The following is a 10,828-nucleotide window of genomic DNA, read 5'->3' on the forward strand; positions in this document are numbered from 1 at the left end:
CCAACCACGACCCTTTGTCCCCGACCTTCAAGGAAAGAGGAAAGCCACTGCAAGGCTAATAAAGATCACACACACTGAAAGGATGTCAAACTAATCTTGGAGAGGGTAAGAGAAACAAGGTAGGAACACAAAGAAAAATTTATATAGGTGTAGCTACTTGGCAGGCACCAAACTACCTGGTTAATTTTAAATTATGGAAAATAGTCACATAAATTTGGAAGCATTTTCTGTTTGTACTAGGGATGATTAAGAGTACAGAATCAAAGGAAGAAGATTTTAAAGGCAACAGATGAATGCTTCTCTCAGCATAAGTGGGAAAGAAATCTTCTAGCCAGCCCCTATGCAATTATACAGGAATAAGTTCTACCATTTTAGTGATTCTTACTTCCAAAAGGTGCCTACGGCTGCAACCTTATGTTTAAACAACTGAAGTAGTTAACATTCAGCAGCACAGCCTATTCTGTTGTAATCGTTTCTGAGAACTCCACTGCTGAGATCTTCATTAAACTAATAATGGGGGGAGGGGGGAAAGAGAGTATTCCAGCCCTCACACAGTTATTTGCAGAACAAAGTTTGAGACCAGCGACACGGGTCTGGGTAAAAATCGGATCTACACGGATCTTCATGAATTCATATGATTTTTGCATTGAAATGAAATCAAACCACTTTAATCCTATAGATCCTGTCTTAGACTATACGCAGGACCACAAAAATCATGCCTCCACGAATTCGTGGCGCCTCAGCAGTGCAAAAACTGGCTTCCAAAGAACGGATCCTCGTGAATTCATATGATCTTTATGGTGAAATGAAAACAAACCAGCATCATGTTGTAGATCCTCTCTTAGACTATAGGCAGCACCAGAAAAATCACGCCTCCACGAATTTGTGTCACCACAGCACTGAAAAAACATGTTTCCAAACCACGGATCCTCATGGATCCTCATGATTTTTGCTTTGGGCCACCCCAAGATAACCAGCCAATCACATATCACGTCCATGGGCAGATGTTGCACCACAGAAATCATGGATCCACAGCTTCGTGGCAGCACCAGGGACCAAAAACTTGCTTTTGGACCAAGGATCCTCATGGATCCACGTGATTTTTGCTTCGGATCCCCCCAAGCCCTCCATCCAGTCACATATCACGTCCCTGGGCAGAATTTCCACCACAGAAATCATGGATCCACGGTTTCGTGGCAGCGCCAGGGACCAAAAACTTGCTTTTGGACCACAGATCCTCATAGATCCACATGTTTTCTGCTTGGGATCCTCCCAAACCCTCCATTCAGTTACTTATCATGTCCATGGGCAGTGTTTGCACCACAGAAATCGTGGGTCCACAGCTTCGTGGCAGCGCCAGGGACCAAAAACTTGATTTTGGACCATGGATCCTCATGGATCCACATGATTTCTGCTTTGGATCTCCCCAAACCCTCCATCCAGTCACTTATCATGTCCATAGGCAGTGTTTGCACCACAGAAAATGTGGATCCACAGCTTCGTGGCAGCGCCAGGGACCAAAAACTTGCTTTTGGACCACGGATCCTCATGGATCCACATGATTTCTGCTTCGGATCCCCCAAAGCCCTCAATCCAATCACATATCATGTCCATGAGCAGAGACTGCACCACAGAAATGATGGATCCACAGCTTCATGGCAGCGCCAGGGACCAAAAACTTGCTTTTGGACCACGGATCCTCATGGATCCATGTGATTTTTGCTTCAGATCCCCCCAAGCCCTCAATCCAATCACATATCATGTCCATGGGCAGTGTTGCACCACAGAAATCGTGGATCCACAGCTTTGTGGCAGCGCCAGGGACCAAAAACATGGATCCATGGAATTTTTGCTTCGGATCCCCCCAAGCCCTCCATAAAGCCACACGTCATGTCCATGGGTAGAGTTTGCACCACAGAAATCATGGATCCACGGTTTCGTGGCCGCGCCAGAAATCAAAAACTTGGTTATGAACCACGGATCCTCATGAATCCATGTGATTTCTGCTTCGGATCCCCCCAAGCCCTACATCCAATCACATACCATGTCCTTGGGCAGAGTTTGCACCACAGAAATCGTGGATCCACAGCTTCGTGGCAGCTTGCTTTTGGACCACGGATCCTCATGAATCCTCATGATTTTTACTTTGGGCCACCCCAAGCTCACTATCCAATCACATATCCTGTCCATGGGTAAAGCTTGCACCACAGAAATCATAGATACACAGCTTCGTGGCAGTGCCAGAGACCAAAAACTTGGTATTTGACCACGGATCCTCATGAATCGTCATGAATTTTGCCTTGGATCCCCCCAACCTCACCATCCAATCGCATATCATGTCCATGGGCAGAGCTTCCACCACAAAAATCATGGATCCACGGCTTCGTGGCAGCACCATGGAAGAAGAACTTGGTTTTGCACCATGGATCCTCATGAGTTTACACCCTGGAAATCATGGATCCTTGGCATTGTGGCAACATCATGGAGCGAAAACATGGCTTTGAAGCACATATCCTCATGGATCCTCATGATATCTACATTGGCTCATCCCAAGCTCACCATCCAATCTGATGTTGCGTCCATGGAAAGAGCTTGCTCCACAGATATAATGGATCCATGGCTTCGTGGCAGCACCGTGGATCCAGAACATGATTTTGAGGCACGGATCCTCATGGGTCCTCTTATGAGAAGATAGGAGTCTTGGAAAACCATTTCACAGTAGACCTTTATTCCTGGTTTAGCAGTGTCCCCAAATTGACATTCTACACCAGGGGTGGCCAACGATAGCTCTCCAGAAGTTTTTTGCCTACAACTCCCATCAGCCCCAGCCATCAGCCATGCTTGCTGGGCTGATGGGAGTTGTAGGCAAAAAACTTCTGGACAGCTACTGTTGGCCACCCCTGTTCTACACTAAAATCATAGAATTGTATAGAATCATAGAATCATAGAGTTGGAAGGGACCTCCAGGGTCATCTAGTCCAACTCCCTGCACAATGCAGGAAACTCACAAACACCTTCCCCAAAATTCACAGGATCTTCATTGATCCTTATATTCTGCCCCCACTTACATCCAGAAAGCTCACGCAAGAGCAGCTGTCATTTCTGTACACTTCCCAAAAGCACTAAATCAAAGAATAGGTAGCTGTACTCCAGTCTGAATATCTGTAAGGAAAAGTATGGTGATTCGGTAACATCAGCCAATCCTGGTTCAGCTAATGGGAGAGAGATGAATTCATCAGAATATCACACAACAGAGCAGGCCTTGAAATCCCTAGACTCGTTTCAGAAACCAACCTATGAAGCTCTTTTGTCCTCAGGCATAGAAGGCAGAGTGCACAGCTTGCTCTTTCATGGGAAAACCACAGATTATGCAAAGTCACTATGTTTTTATTGTAATTAAAAGAAGACTCAATAAGTTTTAATTCTGAGCAGGTAAGTGATGTATGGAAAAAAGTCAACCCTTTGCCACTGACCCTGTTTCACTCTCAAGGTGACCCATCAAGACACATATAACATATGTATGACAACACTTCTGTCCTCAGTCATATGCTCTCCAATTTGATGAGGGAAAAGGCCCAGCCACATCCCACATTCCACATGTATATGGGAGGACTCATGGATGGATTCTCCTTTTGCATCTCATTCCATTAGTCTCCAAAACTACCTTTGTTTGCTGGCTTCGTGTATGTATCACTTTTCTCCCCAATGAAAGCAAAGGGGCTGACATCATTCTCCTGTCCTCCACTTTTATGCTCACAGAAACCCTGCAAGGTGGGTTAGGCGGAGAGTGCATGACTGTCCTGAGATCACACAGCAAGCTTCCATGGCAGTCAGGATTTGAACCTAGGTTTACTAGATCCTAATGTAATATTCCAACCTCTACACCATACTGGCTTTGCATGACCTGGCGAGCCAAGAGTATAGCATGTAGAACAAGGGTGTACGACTTCCCTAAGCCTTTCTGCAACTTTGGAATCATGACGCAGCATGGTGGCTGCAACCAATAAAACGGCTGTCACAAAACAACTGCTGCAGGGGCAAAGCCAGCAAAAGAATGGATGCCATGTTTTACCTTCAGTCACACAGAGAATATCCTTGTACTGTTGGAGGCAGCTGCTGCCAAAGTGACATCTAGCAAAATCCACACAGTCAATCAAATGTACAACATCCAATCAGAAGCCAAGCTGGGCACAGTGTGCCACCTGATTTTTTAAAAAACACTCCACTGTTACCAGGAAAGGTGCTCTTGGGCACCATGGCACCTATAGGCATCACTAGTTTGGAGACTCCTGCTTTAGAAGGCTGCATTAAAGAAGACTCTTGAGAGTCCCTTGGACTGCAAGAAGAGCCAGTCAGTCAGTCCTAAGGGAAATCAACCCAGACTGTTCCCTGGAAGGTCAGATGCTGAAGTTGAAACTCAAATCCTTTGGCCACCAAATGAGAAGGGAGCGCTCCCTGGAGAAGACCCTGATGCTGGGAAAGACAGAAGGCAAAAGAAGAAGGGGATGGCAAAAGATGAGATGGCTGGACAGCGTTACTGATGTAACAAACATGAATTTGAGCAGACTTTGGAAGATGGTGGAAGACAGGAGGGCCTGGCTTGACTTTGTCCATGAGGTCGGTTGCAAAGAGTCGGACTCGACTGTGCGACTGAACAACATTAAAAAAATCTGTTGACCATAAGCAGTTGTGATTGCACCTACGTTAATGAGAACAAGACAAACTCACCCCTAAACAACAAACTGTCCCCCTTAGACAGCTTTTCGTTATTAATGAAAATAATTATTAAGGAAAAGTCCTATGAAGAAAGGTTGAAGGAGCTGGGCATGTTTAGCCTGGAGAGGAGGTGGCTGAGAGGTGATATGATCACCATCTTCAAGTACTTGAAAGGCTGTCATATGGAAGATGGTGTGGAATTGTTTTCTGTGGCCCCGGAAGATAGGACCAGAACCAGAACTGGTTGAGATTGAATCAAAAGTGGTTTCGGCTCAACATCAGGAAGAATTTCCTGACCGTTAGCGATTTCTCAGTGGAACAGGCTTCCTCCTCGGGAGGTGGTGGGCTCCCCTTCCTTGGAGGTGTTTAAACAGAGGCTAGATGGCCATCTGACAGCAATGAAGATCCTGTGAGTTTAGGGGGAGGTGTTTGTGAGTTTCCTGCATTGTGCAGGGGGTTGGACTAGATGACCCTGGAGGTCCCTTCCAACTCTATGATTCCATTATTCTAATTTGGTGGCCTCTATCTAGTGAGCGAGATGTTTTGAAGTCAAAGATAAGACCATTACAATATCTGCCTTGGATAGTTTTGCAACTCGGTGGCATCAGAAAGTTCAGAATGCAGTTATTTGCAGTGAAAGGTATGGACATGATTTTGATTTCTCATGTTACTGTGGTGTCCATGGTAAGGTTGAAACATTACAGATATTTTTTTGTTTGGTCATCCTGTAGACATTGGTGTGATGTCATAATGCACAAGCCTCAAAGTAGCTGAAGCAGTGTTTGAGGTTTTCGTGGGTTATTCTGTGGTCATGGACATGCTGTGTGATGTGAAAGAAACCTCAGGGGGACCACGCATGATGAGCCCAACTATTCAAAAATGAAAAGTCACAGAATTCATGAAGATGAAGTGTTTCAAAGTATGTAAGCACACTGTGACAGCATACAAGGTACTCGAAATCCAATTTGTATTTTGCAAACGCTGGACATATATATATTTTTTTAAACAAACAGATCTTTTATTAGCGCTTCCATATATCCATAAACAACAAAAAACAAACTGTACATAAATTATACACACCAATCCGTCACCCAACACCACCCTACCACCTAAGGAGCAAAGAGGGCAGTTGTCCAGCGACACATCTTAGTAGTTCGTAATTCCAAGTTTTTTATCCATATATACAAATAATTCCAAGACTTCCTGCCATCCTGTAGATTGCCTCCTCTTAATCTTACGGTAAGCGTGTCCATCTCTGCAGCCTCTAACAATTTCTGTATAAATTCATTTCTGTCCGGTAGTTTTGAGAGTTTCCAGTATTTCGCATAGAGGATTCTCGCAACCGTTATTACATGTAACAATAGCTTTTTTTCATATCTGGGTAGACTTTCTTTACAGACGTTCAAGAGATACAATTCAGGGGTATGTTTAAGCTTAATTTTTAAGATTTTTTGTGTCCAGATGTTAATTTGGGCCCAATATTTTTTGGCAAATTCACATTGCCACCAGATGTGATGGAGGGACTCCTTTACTTTCTTACATTTCCAACATCTGTTGGAGTAATTGGGATAAATCTTACTCAGCCTTTCCGGTGTTAAGTACCATCGGTACATCATCTTATAAATATTTTTAAATACTGCTGATTTAGTAAATTTTAAATTTTGATTCCAGATTTTTTCCCATTGCTCCATTTCAATACTATACCCAAAGTCTGACAGCCATTTTACCCAGCTTTCTTTAACAACATCACTCTGCATTTTAATTTGTAAGAGCCAATTGTAAAATTTCAAAATAAGTTTCTGATTTTCACTTATTATCGCGTCAAATTCATAAGATGTCTTGACAAATCCTGCTTCCTTGTCTAATTGGCATTTAGATTTAATTTGATTCTTCAGCCACCAGTCAAATTTCATATTATCCTCCAGAATTAAATTGTTTTCTTCATCTAATAATACCCTTTAGTTGTAATTAATATCCCAGCAATACAGGTTAGGTTGGCTGGAGGCTTCTACTGGAGATAGCCAGAGAGGTGTTTTAGGATAGATCATGTATTTAACTTCAGACCATGTTTTGTACAAGGATTTTCTAACTTCATGTCTGTGGAAAATATTGTCTCTGTTAGGGGGAGAATACCACAAATAGGAGTGCCAGCCCCTAACCAGACCCATGCCTTCTAATACCAGCAGATGTTTATTTTCCAATGTAAACCATTCTGATAGCCATACTAGACAACATGCCTTATGATACAGATTCCAATCAGGCAAGGCAAGCCCTCCTCTAGATACGCTATCTTGTAATACCTTTAATTTGATTCTGGGTTTTTTGTTTTGCCATATAAATATGGTAGTCAATTTATTCAACTGGCGAAAGAACGTTTGGGAGAGAATGATTGGTATAGTTTGGAATAAAAAAAGAATTCTTGGCAGGATATTCATCTTAATGGATGCAATTCTCCCCCGTAAGGAGATTAGTAGGTCTCTCCATTTATTTAAATCTGCTTGGATTTCTGTTAGGATCTTGTCATAGTTATCTCTTTGTAGCGTTTTTAAATCGTTAGAGAAGAAAATACCTAAATATTTGATCTTTTTCTCATAATTAAATCCCGATTTTGTTTCTAGCAGCGCTATTTCCTCCTTTGTCATATTTTGGGCCAAGAATTTCGTTTTCTGTAGATTAACTTTAAAACCAGAAATTTGCCCGTATTCTTCCAATCTTTCCATAAAATGTTCTATCGAAGAGGTTGAGTCTTCTAATATTAATAGCAGGTCATCAGCATAGGCACGCACTTTATATTTCCCCCCCCTAATTTTGGCACCTTGAATTCCATCGTCTTCCCTTATTTTAATTATTAACAGTTCTAATGTTAAGATGAAGAGCAATGGAGACAATGGGCAGCCTTGTCTGGTCCCCCGTTCAATTCTTATCGCATCAGAGAAATTCCCGCAAACGCTGGACACAGACGTGACATCTGGATGGATAATGAGTGTGGTGAACAATAAAACTGTGAATGTGTGATAGTTGTTCAGCAAGCTATGACCATGGATATTACATGTGGTATAATGTCGAGTTTTCCTTGATCCAACGCAAATCAAGAAGGATCCGCACTTCAAAACCATATTTTGGCTCCTTGGTACCAGTACAAAGCCATGAACCTGTCATTCCTGTGGTGCAAGGTCGGCCAAAAATCATGGTGGGATCCAATGCAAAAATCATGTGGATCCATGGTCCAAAAGCAAGTTTTTGGTCCCTGGCGCTGCCACGAAGCCGTGGATCCACGATTTCTGCGGTGAAAACTCTGCCCATGGACATGATATGTGACTGTATGGAGGGCTTGGGGGGATCCAAGGCAAAAATCACATGGATCCATGAGGATCCGTGGTCCAAAAGCAAGTTTTTGGTCCCTGGCGCTGCCACGAAGCCGTGGATCCATGATTTGTGTAGTGCAAACTCTGCCCATGGACATGATATGTGACTGGATGGAGAGCTTGGGGGGATCAAAGGCAAAAATCACATGGATCCATGAGGATCCGTGGTCCAAAAGCAAGTTTTTGGTCCCTGGCGCTGCCACTAAGCTGTGGATCTATGATTTCTGTGGTGCAAACACTGCCCATGGACATGATAAGTGACTGGATGGAGGGTTTGGGGGGATCTGAAGCAAAAATCACATGGATCCATGGTCCAAAATCAAGGTTTTGGTCCCTGGTGCTGCCACGAAGCTGTGGATCCACGATTTCTGTGGTGCAGACTCTGCTCATGGACATGATATGTGACTGGATGGAGGGCTTTGGGTGATCCAAAGCAGAAATCACATGGATCCATGAGGATCCGTGGTCCAAAAGCAAGTTTTTGGTCCCTGGCGCTGCCACGAAGCCGTGGATCCATTATTTGTGTAGTGCAAACTCTGCCCATGGACATGATAAGTGACTGGATGGAGAGCTTGGGGGGATCCAAGGCAAAAATCACGTGGATCCATGAGGATCCGTGGTCCAAAAGCAAGTTTTTGGTCCCTGGCGCTGCCACTAAGCTGTGGATCTATGATTTCTGTGGTGCAAACACTGCCCATGGACATGATATGTGATTGGCTGGTTATCTTGGGGTGGCCCAAAGCAAAAATCATGAGGATCCATGAGGATCCGTGGTTTGGAAACAGGTTTTTTCAGTGCTGTGGCGCCAAAAATTCGTGGAGACATGATTTTTCTGGTGCTGCTTATAGTCTAAGAGAGGATCTACAACATGATGGTGGTTTGATTTCATTTCACCATAAAAATCATATGAATTCATGAGGATCCGTGCTTTGGAAGCCAGTTTTTGCATTGCTGAGGCGCCGCGAATTCGTGGAGGCATGATTTTTGTGGTCCTGCCTATAGTCTAAGACAGGATCTATAGGATTAAAGTGGTTTGATTTCATTTCAATGTAAAAATCCTATGAATTCATGAAGATCCGTGTAGATCCGACTTTTACCCTTTTCCCAGCGACACCTTTATTTTATTCAAGGTATGGGCTTTCGTGTGCAGGCACACTTCTACAGATGCATACACACGTTAGCTCATAACTTGAATAAAACTTTGTTAGTCTTAAAGGGGCCGCGACTCAAACTCTGTTCTGCTGCTTCAGACCAACACGGCTGCCCATCGGAATCTATTGCTATTTGCAGTACCTCCACCCGACGCAATCCTTCCCGTTAGGCCCTCAGCAACCCATTTTTTGCACTCAAGAGTCGGGAAGCCCTTTTAGGAGGTCGTCAACAAAGCACCCCCCCCCCCCCCCACCTTCCCTGGCCACATCAGCTTATTCATAGAGCATCTCATTACCTTTGCAAAGAAGCCAAGTTTAACTCCAGCGAGCTCTTCTGGGGGTGGAGGGGGATGCAACGCGTCACCTCTCCGGCAGGGCGGTAAATTAGACAGCTGGTCCCAGAGGGAACCGAGAGGCGAAGACGAACCGAGAAAGGAAACAGGGAGGAGGAAAGGGCGCCGACTTATCCGAGAGCCTTCGCGCTCCTCCAAGTGAAGCCAGGCGTATTTTTCTGGCCGCAGACCGGGGAGGAAGGAAGGAGCGAGAGAGAAAACGCCGCTTCAGCAGTTTGCTCGCGGGTCCAGCCCCCGAGGAAGCCTCTCCTCCCGCGGCCGCTGCAACTACGCCGACCAAACTCTGCTCCTCCGCGCTCGACGCCTGAGCTGACTGGTGTTGACACCACAACAGACTTGCGCGCACAGCCTTAAGGGCTTCCTGCACGGCTACTCCTAATTAAGCGCAGCTTGCCAAGGGGCGGGTTAGAGGCGGGCGTTGCCCATCTTCGCTTCATGCCGGCTTCGGCGGGGAGGCTTCACCTGCTCCGGATTCTCACCTGATTCCCATCACCTGCGAGAGGGCGCCAGTGACGACGACGAGCAGGCCAATCATCTCCTCTGGGACCTTCCTGCGACTTGGAACCCTGTTGCTAAGGGCACCGAGGATGGGTCAGAGGAGGCCATTATGCAGGAGAGTGGCAGGCGGCGGCGGCGGCGGCGGCGGCGGCGGCCTGGTCTCAGGGCGTACAGGCTCCAGTAGGATTAGTCATGGCGCTCTTGCTAGCATGTTAGTCTAGGAACGCTTGCCACACAGACTCAGCATGGTTTAGGAGTGGTTGGGCTTCGTCGAGGTCAGGGCTTCCAAACACACCAGTTTCGTTTGGGTAACACAACGTTCATGCCTGGAATGTGTGAAAAAGATACTCTGCTGTTGATCAGGGAAAAGAATACATACAGCATGGCCTCCTCTTGACAGGAAGAAAGTTGGCTCATTTTAAATGTGTCAGAGGAGAGTTTTATGGATACTGTGGACTGCCAAAAAAAGAGGTGGGTTCTATTTCAAATCAAGCCTGGACTCTTCCTTAGAAGCTAAATTGGCTAAACTGGGACTATCATACTTTGGTCACATTAGGAGAAGACAAGAGTCACTGGAAAAGACAATAATTGTTGAAGGCAGCAGGAAAAGAATCATAGAATAGAACTGCAGGGTTGAAAGGAAGACCAGCATGAGGTGGATGGATTGACTCAAGGCAAGGAAGCCACGGCCCTCAGGTTGCAAGTCCTCAGCAATGATAGGGTGTTTTGAAGGTCATATATTCGT

The 10,828-nt window shown here is 45.1% G+C and overlaps 1 protein-coding gene across 1 annotated transcript in view; it reads right to left on the reverse strand.

Annotated features, from left to right (window-relative positions):
- Nucleotides 1–10,066, reverse strand: part of LOC132567593 (phosphatidylinositol 3,4,5-trisphosphate 3-phosphatase TPTE2-like) — an 83,241-nt gene extending 73,175 nt beyond the window's left edge. Inside the window, exon 1 of the mRNA XM_060233273.1 lies at nucleotides 9,529–10,066. The gene's annotated coding sequence lies outside the window, so the exon portion shown is untranslated. The remainder of the gene's footprint in view (nucleotides 1–9,528) is intronic.
- Nucleotides 10,067–10,828: the final 762 nt, after the last annotated feature.

This window comes from Heteronotia binoei, chromosome 1 (genome assembly GCF_032191835.1).
Source record: "Heteronotia binoei isolate CCM8104 ecotype False Entrance Well chromosome 1, APGP_CSIRO_Hbin_v1, whole genome shotgun sequence".
Lineage (NCBI taxonomy): Eukaryota > Metazoa > Chordata > Lepidosauria > Squamata > Gekkonidae > Heteronotia > Heteronotia binoei.